Source organism: Humulus lupulus, chromosome 9 (assembly GCF_963169125.1).
Source record: "Humulus lupulus chromosome 9, drHumLupu1.1, whole genome shotgun sequence".
Taxonomy (NCBI): Eukaryota; Viridiplantae; Streptophyta; class Magnoliopsida; order Rosales; family Cannabaceae; genus Humulus; species Humulus lupulus.
Window position 1 is genome coordinate 120,827,276 of NC_084801.1, and position 19,138 is coordinate 120,846,413.

Below are 19,138 nucleotides of genomic sequence, written 5' to 3' on the forward strand. Positions count from 1 at the left end.
GAGGAAACTGCACATGAGATGCGTAGTCCTCAGTAAAAGTTATAGGTTGAGATTCAACCCTCTGGTGTTTCGGAGCCCTGGGTTCGGGTTCGTAAGGGGACCCGTCACTAGTTTTCAGCTCATTCACGTATCGTTTTTGGGCATTCCTGCCCGATCCTACGAAATGAGGTCCCCCCGAGATGGTTACAACATCTTCTCCATCAATCGGAGGGGGTCGCTCGTCCTCCCTTGTTCGGGAGTTATTGTTTTGGTCAGGCGGTGGTGCAGCTGCCCTCTGACTGGTAGAAGCCTGATTGGGATTTTGGTTTCTTACATATTGCCTGAAATATCCTCTCGAGATCAGGCCTTCAATCTCGTCTTTTAGTTGCCGGCATTCATTGGTTGTATGTCCGATATCTCTATGGAATATGTAGTATTTACTAGAATCTCTCTTTGCTTTATGGTTCCTCATGGGGTCCGGACGCCTGAAAGGGACCTGGTTTTCATTAGCCAGGTAGATATTCTCCCGAGACTCATTCAGTTCGGTATACACTTTGTACACGGAGAAATATCTTTCCCCTTTCTTCTTCTTTCCCCCTTCCGCCTCGGGATTATCCCCTTCATTCTTCTTTCTTTTAGAAGGGTTATCCACAGGGGGTTTTGAGGTCGTAGGATCCGCCAAGGTCGAAGCAGAGTTTATGTTTGTTGTTGTAGTTACGGGCTGAGAGGCCATATTCAACGCTGACCTCACCTCTTCTACATTAACAAACCTCTGAGCTCGTCAATTGAACTCGGTTAAGGACCTCACAGGTTTTCTCTGCATATCTTCCCAGAGAGGGCTTCCAGGCATTACCCCAGCTCGGACAGCCATCAGATGACCGCTGTCATCTACATCACGAGCTCGGGCGACTTCCAAATTGAACCTTGTAAGGTAACTTTTCAATGTTTCATTCGGCTGCTGTCGGACATTGGTCAACGCAGACGCCTCGGGCTTTATTCCAATCATGGTTCTGAATTTCTTATTGAAATCTCTAGATAATTGATCCCAAGAAGCAATTGAATGCCTCCTATATTTTTCAAACTAGTTTTTTGCTGGTCCAGTGAGCGAGGCTGGAAACAACATGCATCTGAGCTCGTAGCCCACGTTACTCGCTCTCATAATTGTATTGAATGTACTCAAGTGACTGTATGGATCGGAATTCCCATCAAATGGTGGTACATGAGGAATTCAGAATCCTTGAGGAAACGGGGTGTTGGAAATATGGGGGGCAAAGGGCTCGAGTTCCTCGTCGAACTCTTCGTCCCAATCCTGACCTCGTTCATTTTGTAGGAGCCTGAACGCTCTTTCTAGTTGTTCGATCCTTTCTTGGACTAGATCCATGGGGGGTCTGACATGAAACTGGTTATCTTTGATCACACTCCAGCTTCGTGTCTCTGCACATGATTCTTGCGTCCATTGAGGTGGTCCCTCAGGTCTGGGTTCGAGGGATTATCATTACCTCGATTCTGGTTCAGGTGTTCCCGTAAATCTGGGTGATCCCTTCGATTCCCAGTATTTCTGCGTCCCTGGTCATACATACTGACCGATCTAGTATCCCCAGAGCCTTCACTGATATGGCTCGTCGCACGGTTGCTTTGAGATGGGTTCCTTTCTGGTTGTCTCGTCTCAATAGTGTGAGACCGAGACATTTGGCTTCTTGTGGGTTGGGTACCTCTATGCTCCCTAGCGGTCTCCTCATTCCCATATTTTTCGCCCAGCTCGCCTTTCCCTATCACCCTGAGTCAGTTGCGTGTTTCTCCGAGTTGGTGAGGGATACCTTATCGGCGACGGTGGGTGCGTTATGGGTGATGGTGGCTGCCATCCATTACGGGGCCTAGAAGGTCCCGAGTTTGCCTGTGCTGGTTTAGGAGCATTCTGCGTGTTACTAGGATTTTGGGTCCGAGCCTCCGTGGGGGCTCGGTTATTCCCAATCTTGGCCGGAACCTCAGCAGTTGAGTTGGCAGGAGCTCCAGCCCAGGTACTTCTCCGGGGCCTTGAGGGAGCAGGCTGTTCTGCAGGTGGCGAAGGTTGCTCCGTTCTTCGCGTGGCAGTGTTTTTGCGAGGTCGCCCACGAGGCTTTCGTGGTGGAACATGAACATCTCGTGGAGGTGGAGCTTGGGCCTCAGGCGGAGGCGGGGGCTGAGCCGCCTGCGCCTCGGCAGCCAGTCTGGCCAACTCCTCGTTACATTTCCTGGCCTCCGCCAATTGCTTTCGCAGCTGACAGTTTTCAAGCTCCACAATAGGGACATATCGTTCAGGGTTGTAGTACATGTCCTCGTTGTCCCTGGGGGCCGGTGGTGCCGGTGGTCCTCGAGAGTCAGAGGAACCACTTCTCTCATCAGGGTCCGAATTCATCATAGGCTGCTTCCCAAGGTGCCGGGGGTAGTCAGCTTCCTCTAAGATTTCCTCCTCATGAACACTGGGATCATTCGCGTCCATAGTTGATTCAGGGAGGCTTCTTCGACTGAATAGACTCACGTACGTACTGCTTAATGCTCTCAATGAAAGCACCAAACTGTTGACGCCATTTTTCGTCAACTTAAATCGTAGAGCAATTAAACAACGTGAACTATGAAGCGAATGAATAAAGAAGAAAAGCAAGAGGGTTTTTACGTGGTTCAGCAGTTAACTCTGCCTAGTCCACGAGTCTATGTTGTTAAGACTTAGAGTTTTCTGGAAATTCTTCAGAGATGAATTACCCAGAGCTTTCTCTCAAGTCAAAAGAAATTGATCCTTTACAAGTGGTCATTCCTCCTCTATTTATAGGGGAGGTTACAGAGTTCATTCCCACATATTTCGGGAAGATATTTTGTATATCAATTTAAATAATGACATTAAATGTAATATCTCCTATATACATGGAAACGTCCCATAAGAACCGGGAATGGATAACAGACTAAATGATATCCCTTAAATATTGGGATTACACAATAATAAATATGTTCATATGTAACGGGCTATCTCAGGTGACTCATCGGGTCTTCGAGATCAGCAACCAGCCTTCTGGCTGTCAAGACTTATGGTACTGCTACGAGCTTGCCACCCTACTTCAGGATATGCTCGAAGTAGATAGACACTATCGAAGCTATCACACTCGAGCTTGCACTTCCCAAGCTCGGACTATTTAATCCGAAGACAATCGATAACTGATGTATCCTAACGTCATGCTATTTCGAACTCAGAAAGTATCCCGAGGTTACACATCTTCAAGGTCGTTGTTTTACTTCAGATATTTTACAGCTGGACCATAAAATGTTCTCATACATTTCGAGCTTACACTTGACGAGCCCATTTTTCGAGGTCATAACCTCTATTCTCGAAATCTGGGTGTAACATTGACAATAGGCTGTTTAAAGCGCACAAGTTAGATGCTTTAAAGCAAGATTCGTCAGGTTTTATCCCCAATTGTCTGTTTAAAACTCCAGAACTACCATTAAAATTTAGATCTCTTACTCTAATATTATTTATATATTATGGCTAAACTCAAGTGGTTATCATTTCAATTAGGTAGTATGCAAGCGTGACTTGTATACTCAGAATAACCAAATTTGACATAAACAATCTTCTTACTATGCTAATTTTATTTGAAGACAGATAACTAATAAAAAATTTATTATTTTTCTGTTTTGATTAGAAAAAAAAAAACTATTTTAGGTTAGTGATAAATGCTCTAACAATTGCTTAATTTAAAATATTATAGTGCAATTTTAAATTTTGGGATTCCAATTTTATAATATTATAGTCCAATATTTAACTAATAAAGTACCAATTGTTAATGACAATTATTATTATTATTATTATTATTATTATGAAGCAATATGAAAATAATTTCCAAACAAAACGATTATAACACTACCAACCTCATATATGTATATATATATTCAATAATATTACTTACCTTAATAATATTAATATTATCATTTCATATTGGAATAGTAGTAGCTATACTATAAATACAGTAATTTTATTATTATTATACATATTAATTACTAGAAAATTATAACCGCTCTACAATCTCTTCAAAGCACTAATTATATTTTCTCCATAAATCTAATTTTTTAATTCATTTACAAAATCCATTATCTTTTTTTTTTTTTAATTTTAAAATTCATAATCTCTCTACAATCTCTTCAAAACACTAATTCTATTTTCTCCATTAATCTAATTTTTTTAATTCATTTACAAAATCCATCATCTTTTTTATTTAATTTTTAAATTCATATACATTATCTTTGATTTTAACACCTAATAAACTTACAAAAATTTAAATAAGATAATAAACTTACAAAAATTTAAATAAGATATTTATATAAGATATTTTTTGAGTTTTTATTATTAACAAAGAATAGTAGTAGCTATACTATAAATACAGTAATTTAATTATTATTATTATTATACATATTAATTACTAGAAAAATATAACTGTGCCGCATAGCACAATTTTTTAAATATAAAATATATGTTTTTAAATAATTGGTTATTTTGTAACATATATCTTGCTAGCTATAACGTAAATAATTATATAACGTAGCTATGACGTAAATAATTATATTGTTTTTAAATATAATATATGTTGGTTATTATTATATATGTTTGGTTATTATTATATAACGTAGTTAGCTATGATTTTCCCTTTAGTTTAAATAATTGATTTCACTTTAGTTTTTTGCTTAGCTAGATATATGTTAAAAAAATAAATAACGTGGTTACACATTGATTTTTTTATTAATATATATTAAAAAATTAGAAAAATCTATAAATTAGATTATCGGTCACACATTGATTTTTTTTTTATATAAATTAGTTTTGGTGACAAAAATTAAGCATTATTTATCATAAATATTAGGGGTGTGCACGGTGTGGTTTGGGCGGTTTGAACACTTTTTAATACATCACGCCACAAGTGCGGTGTAGTAGCTAGAACACACTGTGCGATGTGATTTCGTTGCACCAAACCGACCAAACCAAACCATTTTTTGCGGTGTGGTTTGGGTGGTTTTCCACGGTGTAAGTGTGTAAAAAAATATGTGTGAGATGGAGATGGTGATAGGGAGGAGGCGCAAATGAGATGAGAGAGAAATGCGTTTTTATCGTGTATGATGTGTTAGAGAATAAGGTTATACCCTAATTTAAGTGGGCTCCTAATTTAAGTGGACTCCTAGTTTCAGATTTGGTTACTAAAAAATGGTAAATATGTAAAGTTTAATTTTTTTTAACATATTTGTAAGTATACGGTGTGGTATGGTGCAAACCAAAATTTCACACCACCAAATCGCGCACCGCACCGCGTGGTTTAGCTAAGATACAAACCATACCGAACCATTCCACTTTTGACACCGCAGTTTGTGGTGTAGTGTGGTGCGGTGCAGTCGGTCGCCACGGTTTGCCGGTTTAGATGCTCACCTCTAATAAATATCTCAAATATGAAGTACATGATATTATTATGGTGTAACCATATGTTGATTTTTTTACCATTTAATTATTATATAAATTAATAATATTATATATAAATATCTCTTCATGATTTTATATATATATATTCTAAACCTTCTCTATAGCTCTCATATTTTCTTCTACTCTAATTTCTTTTAAACATAATGCCCAAGTCCTTTTTATGCATTATTTACTAGAGTTTACATATATTTATAGCAAAGCAACAAGCCTCAAATCTCAAAGCCTCTTTCATTCTTCTTTTCTTCTTCTGAAAGTTCTTTCAAGGTATTATTTACTGGCTATTACTTCAAACACTCTCTTCTTCACTCCTCTCTTCTTTTTAATTTTGCAAAATTATAATAATTCTTTTTCAATTATTATTACTACTATTGCTTTTACATATTGTCACTTTTAATTTGCGTAACCAGTTTTCCTAATGAACTATTTTCAAGTTATTTAATTATGATACAATCTACATAGGATAGTTCCAATTTTAGCAATCAACACAGTAGTATGAAGAGAAAACAACAAAGTTCGCATTTTTCAGGTACTAATAAGATATTGTACACATTACTATTATTGTCTGCTTAAATATAATCTTTATAATTAGCTAGATTGAGAAAATATTTCATAAAATTTCGTAATATGCATTAAAAAAATGTGTAGCATTTATTAATTCTCACTTGTATAGTTTCTATGCTGAATGACACTATTTTTTAATTATTTTTTTTTTCATTTTTCACAAATTTTCTACTTTTTTTTTTTTGTGAGGGAACAGAGTACATGGAATTAATTTATTCCATTATAAAAGATTGTGGTCACTTAAGTAATGTTCTACAACAAATTTCTTTATTGCAATATCAACTTTCATCTTTAGCTCGACACGAAAGGATTCAAAAATTAAAACTCAAGAGATATGCCTTAAATGTCCAGTATCATACAATAAATGATGACTTACCTATCATTCAAAAAACTATATGCAAACACGCAAGGTTGAAGCAAAAAATTCAAATAATCCAAGATAAATACAAACATGATTTAAATAAGAGAATCATCTTGACCCTTCAAGTTGTGAACTTTTTCATAAAATTTATGAAGTTGGACAACATTAGAAGTGACACTGGATTGCTTCAATCAAACTGTAAGTTATTCTCCATAATAATTTTTTTATTCCTACTTACAATTAAAACAAAATATTATCTTTATTATAATATAAACATTTTTTAAATGTATATTAATACATGTTTGTAATATGTTTCAGGTGGGAATCTCCTCCAATCACATGGTACAACTACAAATGAAAATAATAAATCATTACATAATGATCAAAACAATAAAAAAAATAAAGTAAAACACATACTTCATACAGGTACATTAATATTTACTTTTTTTTTAGTTTTGTTAATTATTGTTAATGCTTCTAAGAGTAGAAATTATAAACCTATTCTTTGTTTTTGGAATTATAAAATTATGCAGTTCAACATGGACCAGTAAAAAGAGTGTGCTTCTCTTTCAATGAAAGCATACATGAGTCCACATACTTCTCACTAGATGGTGCAAGGTCAAATAATGGTACCTCTTTCCATAAAACTACATGTAGAATTAATGATAATATTAGTATATTTATGTAACATATGTTTTATTGGTAATATAGTTATAATTTGGTCCAATGATGAGGACGCAAACGAAGAAATTGAAAAGCTCAAACAACAAGTTACCGTTCATGGACTTAATTCTGTCCAGTTCGAGGATAAAAGAGGTATTATAATACTTTTCTTACCATATTCAGTTGGACGAAATTACATCCTTTATTTGTTAATATATTATTATTTGTTCAATTGACAACTCATTATACAACACCTTGGAATTTTGGAATCCCTTCATATACATGTCAATATTGTGGTGCCATTTTATGGTATGAGGAACGGACAAAGAAAACACAAAAGGTCTCACATCCTAAATTCACATTTTGTTGTCTGGAAGGACGTGCGCAGATACCATTATTGAAAGAAGCACCCCCTTTACTTAAATTTCTCTTAGGACCAGAATCTGGACAAAAAGGGTTTAAATTTCGAAAAAATATAAGAGCTTATAACTCCATGTTTGCATTCACATCAATGGGTGGCCGAGTTGATACATCTATCAATCAATCAGCAGGTCCTTATATTTTTCGGATGAGTGGTCAGAATTATCATCACATTGGTTCTTTGTTGCCAAAAGTTGGGAAAAAACCACAGTTTGCTCAACTATGTATATATATATGATACTGAAAATGAGATAGGAAACCAAATGGATACACTACTAAGACACGGGAGGAAGATAGAGATTGAACACGAAATCGTTCATGAATTATCTCAAATGTTGGATCAGCATAATAATTTGGTCAAATCCTTTAGAATGGCAAGGGATAGATTCAAAGCACAACCAGAATCTATGTTTCGTTTATGACTCCTAAGTAGCAGGACAACAGATGGTCGTCAATACAATATGCCAACATCATCTGAAGTAGCAGGCTTAATAGTTGGTGATTTCAGTGAAGCGAACTTCGAACGTGATGTTATTGTAGAGCACCGAACTAAAGGAATTCAGAGAATCACAGATCTACATCCAAGTTTCATGTCTATGACGTACCCATTAATACACCCTTATGGTGAAGATGGATATAGACTTGGCATACCTTTGAGAGACGTAACTGAAAGCTCTTTTAAAAGGCAAAAGTTGACAATGAGGCAACATTAGTGCTTTAGGTTGCAGCAAAGATTAAATGAGGGTCATACTCTTCTTCGATCTGGTAGACTACTGCAACAAAATATAGTTGATTCTTACATGGAAATTGAAGAAGAAAGATTTCGTTGGATACGAAATAACCAAAAAAAACTCAGATCAAACCTTTTTTTTTTTGTTTAATGGACGCTATTCATCGTGGTGATTCAGATTGCTCAAAAGTGGGGAAATCAATTATTTTGCCTTCGTCACACACTGGGGGACCATGATATAGAGTACAAAATTATCAATATGCTATGGAAATTTGTAAATGGGCAGGATATCCTAATTTATTTCTTACTTTCACTTGCAACCCAAAGTGGCCAGAAATAAATGACATGATCCATTTAATAGGCCAAAAAGACGATAACATTCAGGTCGATATCATATGTAGAGTATTTGAGATAAAGCTATTCCAACTAATGCACGATCTGAAAAAAGAACAACCATTTGGAAAGATAATCGCATGTAAGTTTATTTCACATTTGTATCCACAACGAACTCAACTCAATTGTTTATGAAAAATGTTTTTACCAACAATAATTTCACAATTCCCACCAAAATTTCTAAATTTTAAGTTTTTATCTATGTTGTTGCAGGTATATACACAATTGAGTTCCAAAAAAGAGGACTGCCTCATGCACACATACTACTTTTCTTGCATTCGACATTGAAAAATCCTTCAGCAGACCATATTGATAATATAATAAGTGTGTAAATCCCAGACTTAAATGTTGATCCTGATGGTTATAATGCCGTCAATAAATTTATGATTCATGGACCTTGTGGAAAACTTAATTCAAACTCTCCATGTATGATGCAAGATAGGTGCACAAAAAATTTTCGAAATAAATTCAATGATCAAACGACCATCGACACATATGGCTTTCCAGTCTACAAAAGGAGAAATACATGTATTCATGTCGAAAAGAAAGGTGCCCTTTTAGATAATTGATATGTAGTCCCTTATCACAGGAATTTGATTGTCAAATTTGATGCACATATTAATGTTGAGGTTTGCAATTACTCTAGATCAGTCAAATACCTTTTCAAATATGTTCATAAAGGGTCTGATAGAACTACTGCAACAATGGAATCTATTGACACTGCCAAAGAAATAGATGAGATAAAAACATATTTGGATTGTAGATATATCTTGGCAACTGAAGCTTGCTGGAGAATATTCCAATTTGACATACATTACAGACAGCCATCAGTTGAAAGATTACCATTCCATTTACCTGGAGAGCACACAGTAATATTCGAAGAAAACAAATGTGTTGAAAATGTTGTTTGCATACCTGGAATAGAAAAAACAAAGTTCACTCAATGGTTGGACGCAAACAAAAATTATGATGATGCACGAGAGCTAACTTATTCAGATTTCCCTATAAGTTGGGTTTGGAATTCAAAGGAGAAAACATGGACTAGGAGAAAAATGGATTGACAATTGGAAGAATTTACTTCGCGCATCCTTCGACTGGAGAACGCTTCTATTTGAGAATGTTGTTAAATTTTGTCAAAGGGAGCACTTCTTATGAAAGTATTAGAACAATAAATGGGGTGACATATCCTAATTTTAAAGGCCCATGTTATGCTTTGGGATTGTTAGACGATGATAAAGAGTGGATAGATTGCTTGACTGAAGCTGCAATATGGGTAACTGGAAAAGAATTAAGACATCTTTTCGTCACGATACTCATTCACTGTCAGGTTTCTGATGCATCACAACTTTGGAAATCTAATTATATTGCATTGTCAGAAGACAAAACTTCATTGCAAAGGAAGAGATTTAGAACGAATGATCTTAAGTTAACTGAACAACAAGTTGAAGCATACACATTGTTCAAGATTGAAAGTATCATGCTGAAGGTGGGAAAAAGTTTGAAAGATATAGATGGAATGCCCCTGCCTAATCCATCTTTGATAAGAGACTCGGGTAATAGATTGGTTAATGAAGAGCTTGATTATGGCCGAGATCAATTAAAGATATTGCATGAGAAATCATTTGCTGCTCTAAATCCTTGCCGAAAATCAGCTTATAAAGCAATAGTACATTCAGTAGAGAATGCACAAGGCAATTTATTTTTTATCAATGGACATGGTGGTACTGGTAAAACATTTTTATGGAATACAATTACTGCAAAGCTCATATCACAATAAAAAATAGTCTTTCCTGTAGCAACTTTAGGCATAGCTGCTTTGTTATTGCCTAATGGAAGGACAACTCATTCACAATTTCATATTCCCTTGAATGTTACAGCAGAGTCGACTTGTGAAATTCGACAAGGCACCCTACTAGCTGGACTTCTTGTGAAAACTTCTTTGATCATTTGGGATGAAGCACCTATGGAAAATAAGTTCTGCTTTAAAGCTTTGGATAATACCTTAAGAGATATTCTAAGAACAAGGTTTGAAAATAGCTCTAACAAACCTTTTGGAGAACTTACAATAATATGTGGTGGTGATTTCTGACAAATATTACCAGTTGTCCCAAAAGGTACAAGAGCTGATATTGTTGATGCTTCTCTTAACTCATCATATTTGTGGCATTTTTCAAAATATGTGAGCTCAACCAAAATATGAGGCTCTATAATGGAAGCTTGACTGGTTTTGAGGCTGCTAAAATAGCTTCTTTTGACAAATGAATGTTGCATATTGGAGATGGTTCATTGTATGATGACATTGATAGACAATTAATTAAGCTTCCTTCTGATATCTCCATAAATCCATCTCAAGATCCAATGAAATCCATAGTTAAAATTATCTACCCATCACTTTTACAAAAGTACAACGATCCTGCATATTTGACAGAAAGAGCAATACTAACACCAAAAAATGAAATGGTTTATGAACTAAATGAGATGATTATGAATATTATACCAGGTGAAGGGAGAACATATTTTAGCTCAGACAGTATATGCAAAGCAAGTGTAAAGACAAATGATGAAGATCTTTTGTATCCAGCTGAATTTTTGCATGGTTTGAAATTTAATGGCATCCCTAATCATGAGATGCCACTTAAGGAAGGTGCTCTTGTAATGCTCCTTAGAAATCTAAATCAAACAGAAGGCCTATGCAATGGCACAAGATTGATTATCAGGCATCTTGGTAAATGGTCCATTAGAGGTGACATCATTTCTGGAATAAATTGTAACACCCTACTGCCTTAGAGCCGTTACTAAGTGGGTATAAAACGTGCAATTAACTCGCTAATCGAGGTTTTAAGACAAAAGTGTAATTAAACCATAATCAGAGTCATAAACTTTGAAAATAAACCGTTCATTGAAAATTGTAAAGCGTTTAACATTAGAAATATTTACAAATAAAAAATATAACCAGGGTCAGCTAAACAACAAAATTTAAGTTTAGTACAATCATCTCCCAAAAGTATCCCTGGCCGTGGCAGCCAGGCAGACCAGACATGTACGCGTCGCTCATCACGCTCACCATACTCAAGGTTGGTCGACTTTCCCCTTGCCTTTACCTGCACCATAGAGCACTCATGAGCCGAAGCCCAGCAAGAAAACCCTCACAAGCAGATAATATATGCATATCAAACACTTAACATATAAACAATCCATCATCAGGCTATACACATACGGCCATGCCGTCCCAGGCGCTTTACCAGACCCTGGGTTCGCAGTGCCGTGAGGATATCCCAAGTATCCTTTGGGGTCTCGCCCTGAAAACTTGCACTCTGCGTGCTAAACACTGCTCCCAGCCCCTTGTCGTTCTCAGCCTTCGCCGTTCCCGGCCTTCGCCGTTCCCGGCCTTCGCCGTTCAATCATTTATATGTACACATAATATAACTAAACAGATACTTAATCACATATAAATTCAATCAAAGGGCTACGCCCTGCAACATAATCATGTAGGGCCGAGCCCTGCAACTCAATCATATAGGGCCGTGCCCTGCAACTCAAGCTCTATGGGGATAGTAGTTTTCTTACCTGTGTCCCAAGCTTTCCAAGCACCGATGTCCCGAGCACAGTCCCCTAGTTCGAGCCTCACCGAAACCCTAGTCACAACGCATTAACAATTTCCAGCAATCAAGTTCTAATCCATTGAATAGCTTTGGGTCATAATTCTAGTCTCCAGGACATTGAAATCTATCAATCCGGGTGATAGAATCCATCTCGAACCTTAACTATTGAATCCTCGAGCCTAAAACCTCTCTAGAACCCAAAAATGCACTAAGCGCCGCGGCCCTAGGAACTCATGCCGCGGCCCCCAGCTCAACCCGAGGCCCTGCCTCAAATCAGCCTACACGAGCCGCGGCCCATCTTGAAGGGCGCCGCGACGCGCCTTCAATTCCAGACGCCCCTATGTTCTAAGGGACCGCGGCTCAGCAAGAACAGCGCCACGGCCCAACCCCTCGAGCCCAGAAAAACTCACCATTTTTACCTCAAAAACCAATCCAATTAACCCCAAAATCAAGCCAACAATCCAAACTAATCATCACAGAGGTTATACTATAGATTCAGCAACAAAACCCAACAAAGACTCAAGCCAAAAACATTATCAAACTCAAAGTCAATTCTTCGCTCAACACACATGCATTACTCCAGAATTTTCAGCTTAAAACCAGCATAATTCACTAAGATTAAAGCTTACCTTGAGCTGAGTTGGGTCTCTGAATTAGGTCCTTAAGCTTCAAGCTTCTAGCTCCCAAGATTCTCAGCCCAATTCCTTAGTTTTGAGTAGTTTCCACCAAAGTTTCCCTTGCTAAGACTTAGAGGAAATAAAGAGAGAGAAGAGGCAGAAGGGAGGGTCGGTTCCTTCTTTTTTTCTAAAGGCTTCTTTTGGTTTTGTTTTATTTAACTCAAGTTCCTAAGGTTACCTCAAGGCTCGGGGTACCAAAAACGTCCCCGAGGGTAAAATGGTAAATTTCCCTGATATTCCCTCCTACGCATTCTATCTTCAAATATATCTCCAAATATTTATTTTCATAACTCGATAACCCCATAAAATGTCTAATACCCAAAATGCCCCTCGACTCACCTCGAGTCAGATTTTCGACCCCGTTGTGACTTTCTAGCTAACCGCTCCCTAGGACAGTCTCGGATCGTGAAACACAGATATTTCACGAACATATCACAATTATTCACATTTATCACATTTATGCTTTCCGCGAGCTAAAATTACAAACATACTCCTAATAACCTAATGGGGCCCACATGCATATTCAATTCACCTAAACATGCATCACTAATCACATATTCACACAAATTCACATATTATGACAATAAATCACTTATTGCCCTCCAGGCACGCTAATCAAGGCCCTAAGCCTTATTAGCATATTTGGGTCATTACACAAATATTGGTGAAAATGTCACAATTCCAAGAATTATCATGTCTCCCAATGAATCAAGATGACCATTCAAGCTTAATAGACGACAACTTCCCTTGGCACCATGTTTTGCCATGACAATCAACAAAAGCCAATGACAATCTCTTAAACATGTTGGCTTGTACCTCCCTAAGCAAGTATTCACCCACGGTCAATTATATGTTGCTGTGTCCCGAGTTACCACAAGAGAAGGATTGATCATACTAAATGTTGATGATGAGGTGGGAGACCCAACCTTAATAAAAAATATTGTTTACAAAGAAGTATTTCAAAATACCCACTCATAAAAAATCTATTTATTCTAGAAAATGATATAGTCTCCTTATTCATGTCCTTCAAATTCTTACCTTATAAAGTATAAATTTTACTGGTGTATAATTTAATAAAATAAATTCTCCATTCTTGCTGTTGTACATAGTTCAATTCTATCTTTAGCAATATATATTTTGAAGCTACATGTGTTTATATTATTGTAAATTACAATATCTACTTCATTACACAAACATAGTAGTAAAAAAAATATGAGTATTAACTAATTTCAATATTATTCCTTACCTTATTTGTTTCACAACTCATCTAATCAAAATAATACTACATATGATTTTTTTTCCCAAATCGTGAATTACATTAAGTCTTTTATTTATTTACTAAATATAATATTCATTGTTAGTCTAAAATGAATCAAAATATATATATATATATATATAAATGATTCTCAAATATCAAAAGGTCATGATTCATACTATGTGACTCATTTAGTGAAAATGTTAATAACTCCTTAAGTTATAAATTATACAAATATATATATATATATATAAACTTAAAATTTTTACAAAAAACTAAAATCTTATTTTCCAAAAAATAATTGTAATACTAATTATTATAAACACTGCGTGAGGCACGGTTATATTGCCTAATTTATATAAATGACAGTGCTAAAGAGATGATGTGACACTCTAAAATTGTTCCAAAACACTCTTTTTATTTTCTCATTTTTTTTTCACATTTCTTAGTTCTTCTTTTTCAAATGTATGATTATTAGTTAATAATTAAAGAAAAAAACTAAAATATCTAATTATAAAAATTATATAGAAGTAAATTAATTTCATTATTATAATATCAATTGAAAAACTAATAGCATAATAAATTCTACAATAAATAATCAACTGATTAATTTAAACCTTTCTCTTTTTTTTTTTGACCTTTTCTATATAATTTTTTAGATTAAATGATTATATGTATATATAAAAAGGCACGGAAACGTATAATAAAATATTTTTTTAGATTAAATGATTATAAAAAATAAAAAATAAAAAAGTCAATTAAAAATATCTGTAACATACAATTTGAAATTAATAATAATTAAAGTCCTTTTTTCCTCATATTTGTATTCTACTTAACTAATTTATCGTTACTAATTAAGATAAAATTTAATTTTTAAAATTAAAGGGTCCAAATAAGTACTCAGCTAAAATATAGGGTTTAAAATTATATGAATCCTTACACAAAACATAAATTTCTCTCTATATATAATTTAGACTTTTCATAAATTTTTTTTAATCTTTTAACAAAATACAAGGTCAAATAGTTAATTTTTTAAAAATAAAGGGTCAAAACGAGTAATCAACAAAAATACATGAGTTTATATAATCTACCTATCTATTATGATTTTTAACATTTTGACAAAACACGGGGTTTAAAAATTAGCTGATGAACCCAAAACGGGTATGTTTTAAATATTTATAACTAGCAAGTGCACGAATCGTATATGAAATATAGTGTTCGTGTAATCACGAGATCGAACCCAAATGAGTTGTCTAAAATCAAAATAAAACTATTTTAAACCAAAATTAATAAATTCTAACCTAGCTTCAAAGATTGATGAGATTTTTGTATAATGAAAATAAAATAAAAGATAATAATAAAGAAATTAAAGACAATATATAACAATAAATTAATAGTAGAAATCAAGATGGTAAAAGAAGATTATTAAGGTATTAGAATCCACAAAATATAAGTTCAATAATATTTATAAGTACACTGATTCCCAAGTTTTAGTGATAGTTAAAATAAATCAAACTATCATTTTCCAAATAGATTTATAATTTGAAGTACAAATCTCTTCAAAAAAGATAGGATTTTTCTTCACTTTTCAAAAAGTATAATTTCAAAGTATTTAATGTGAATCAACCTAATGAAACAAAAAAAATCAAATAACATTATTTATAAGGCAAAACGTAATATTTTTGTTCTAAGCATTGGATGTGTACAGTTTAATGACACATCTTATACAAAGAATATTATGTTTTTGCACTAATGAAGAACAAAGTGTAAATATGTGCTAACAATAAAAAATACCTGATATTTAAGATGAAAGAAGATATTTGAAAAAGAAAAATCCATAAACTTTGTTGCACAAAATGGGAAATCAACATACAAATCTAGTTACATATTGTTTCATCATCACCTTAATAATCTTAAAAAGATTAGAAACTCATAACTAGAATAGAAAATACAAAAATAAAAATAAAATTACAAACATAACTTAGGAAAATTTGGAGGAAAACCCCCAAATTGTTCCTCTAAAAATACATAGAAAATTAACCAAAAAGAAGAAGAAGATGAAGAGAATAAAGAGGTTTGAAAGTGTAGAAACTTTGTGGTATGACCTCTCTAAAATAAGCCGTCCCAAATCTCTTATTTATAGCAAAAAAAAAAAAGTATTAAAATAATCAATTTAAATTAATTAAATTAATAATAATATGACAAATATGGGTAAATTATAAGGTGTAATGATGATTTTGGGGTAAAATGTGTTGAAAAGTTTGGGTAAAAAGTGGTATTTTTGGCAAAGGGGACAAATGAACATAGGGCAATTTATGGGCTCAAGAAGGTTGGAGGCATGCATGGGTGGCTGGTGTGTTGGGCTGGAGGCAGGGGAGGCGTAGTGTACGGCTGGGCAAGGGCGTGGGAGCAGTTGCTAGGCTCTGGCTGAAGTAGCTGGGCCGAAAGGCTTCAGAAGGCAGCTACAGGCGTGGTGCCAGGCCCGTGGGGCGCTGCTGGAGTGGGCCAGGCGCGTTGGGCTTCGGTGGTGGCAAGGAGTTGGGGCAGCTGCTGGCGGGTTGGGCCTGACGCGGGCCCAGGGGGCTGGAGAGGGTAGCTTTCAAAATTGCCATTCTTTTTCTTTATTTTCCTTACTTTTCAAAGCCCAAAAATGAAATAAATTCCCTACAAAATAAATATAAAATAAATCATAATAAAATATTTTCAACTATAAAATAAATCAATTTAATTCTTTGAAAATATTATTTATAACTTAATTTATGTTTAACATTTAAGTTCAATAATAAATTTTTTTTTTACCTCAAACTAAACAACAATAATTCAAATAATTAACTACAACATTTTACAACAAAATCACTATAAAAACACACAAAAATATATAAAATCAAAATAAACCCAATAAATTCTAAATTACTTTAAAACTTAATAAATCAATTAAAAAATCAATAATTAAGCAACAATTAACACATAAAAAGTGATAAAATAACTCTATTTTGTAGAGTTATCACACCCCCAAACTTAATATTTTGCTAGTCCTCAAGCAAAAGAAAAATTAAAAACACACAATTTATTTATTGTTTTTTTTATTGGTGATATCTTAAGTATTTCCTCAAGAATTGCTCAAAGATAATAGTTCTCAAAATAAAAGTACGAATATAGATTAAACTAATCAAATAATCAATCTTGATTTCTAAGAAGATTTAAACAATATTATTTTTCATATAAACTTATAAGAAATAGAAGTGTTCTATTATGAAAAATATATATATAAAAAAAAACTTAGAGAACTTGACTCAATAATTAAAAACAAAGCTTAAGAACTATTCATATTTTTAAGAGAACTATAATTAAAAAATAAAAAAAAAATATCACCAATTTTTATTTTTATTTTTACAACAAATGAAAAACATGCAAAAACACAAAGAAAAACACATAAACACCAAGAAAACACATACACACTACCCCCAAACTTAAATGAAACATTGTCCTCAATGAGTAATAAAATAGAAAAAGTTAAGAACTACCCCCTTTGATGAATACTTCCTTGATTTGACTCATTTGTTTTCTTCTCTTCTTTTTTACAAGAAGTTTCCTTCAAGCTTTTGAAAAACATGAAACAAAAACACACAACAAAAGTGAAATATAAAATGAAACATAAAAAGTATGGGTTGCCTTCCACAAAACGCTTTAGTTTATAGTCTTTAGCTTGACTATAATTTTTTTTTTCTTTCAACCTACACACCCAATCGATAGTGTAAAATTTCATTAGTAGGGTGAGTTATGACTTTGATGCAAATGCCATAAATAATAATTGACAACATCACACCTACAAGAAAATTAGAAATATGCAATTTTAATGAAATATCGATAAAATAAGAAAATTGCATATCTATATTAGACTCCTTTTCATTTTGAGTAAATATACAAATTTGTTCAATTATAGGCTCTTGAGATATAATTATATATTTTTTATTTTCCTCATGAGCCTCGAAAATTATATCATTCAACTCTTTTGTTTCATTAGGGGGTTGAATGCATATTACAAGTTCTTCAACTACTTCATTCTCTTTTTCACTTTCGATTTGACTATTTGGATTGGGAATGGGTTGGTTGGGATGAACTTGTTTTTCCGACTCTATAACAGTTGCAAGTTGTCCTACTATTGTCTCAATTTTTGAGATTGACTGAGACAGGGCTTGTAAGATTTGGTAGGTTGATTGCATGAATTGTTGTAGGGTATCCTCTAAAGATGAGATCGTTTATTGTTGAATGGGATATGATAGATCGTATTGGGCATGACTTTGATTATGCATGTTGAATTCATGCCCTATTGGAGACTGGGTATGACTCCATGAAAAATTTGGATTATGGGCAGGGGCAAATGAGATATCAAAGGATTCATGCATATCATACATATCATTAGTTTCTCCATAATTTAAATTTGATTGTGCATAATAGTTGTATTCAGAATTTCAACTATAACTAAAATGATTCATATAGTAAAAACTAAATGACAACTAAATAATTTTTTTTTAAATGACAATTAAGGTAAAAAAGAAAAAGAAAATAAAATTAAGAGAATAAAAACAATGTTAAGATATTAAACAAAATTTAGGAGGCACAAGTGCCATCAACTAATAACAATATAATAAAAAGTTAGGATGCACAAATGTCATCAACTATCACAAAATAACATAATAATAAAAATAATAATAACACAAAAGCTAAGAGGCACAAGTGCAGTCAACTAACAAAGATATAAAAGAAATAAAGTTACAACAAAATTAGGAGGCACAAGTGCCATCAACTATAAAAATGAAAAAGATAGATAGGAGGCACAAGTGTAAATAACTCTATTTTTTAAAATAAATGGTCTAAATAAGTAATAGACCAAAATAACCCTTACACAAAACATATTTTTTTTTACATAATTTAGATTTTTTATAAAGAACCATGCGAAATGTATAAAAAGAACAAAAATGTGTAAAACAAATTGTTTGAAT

At 33.8% G+C, this 19,138-nt stretch overlaps 1 pseudogene; it reads left to right on the plus strand.

Moving 5' to 3' along the window:
* Positions 1-10,863: 10,863 nt before the first annotated feature.
* Positions 10,864-13,883, plus strand: LOC133799988 (uncharacterized; annotated as a pseudogene).
* The last annotated feature ends 5,255 nt before the right edge of the window (positions 13,884-19,138 follow it).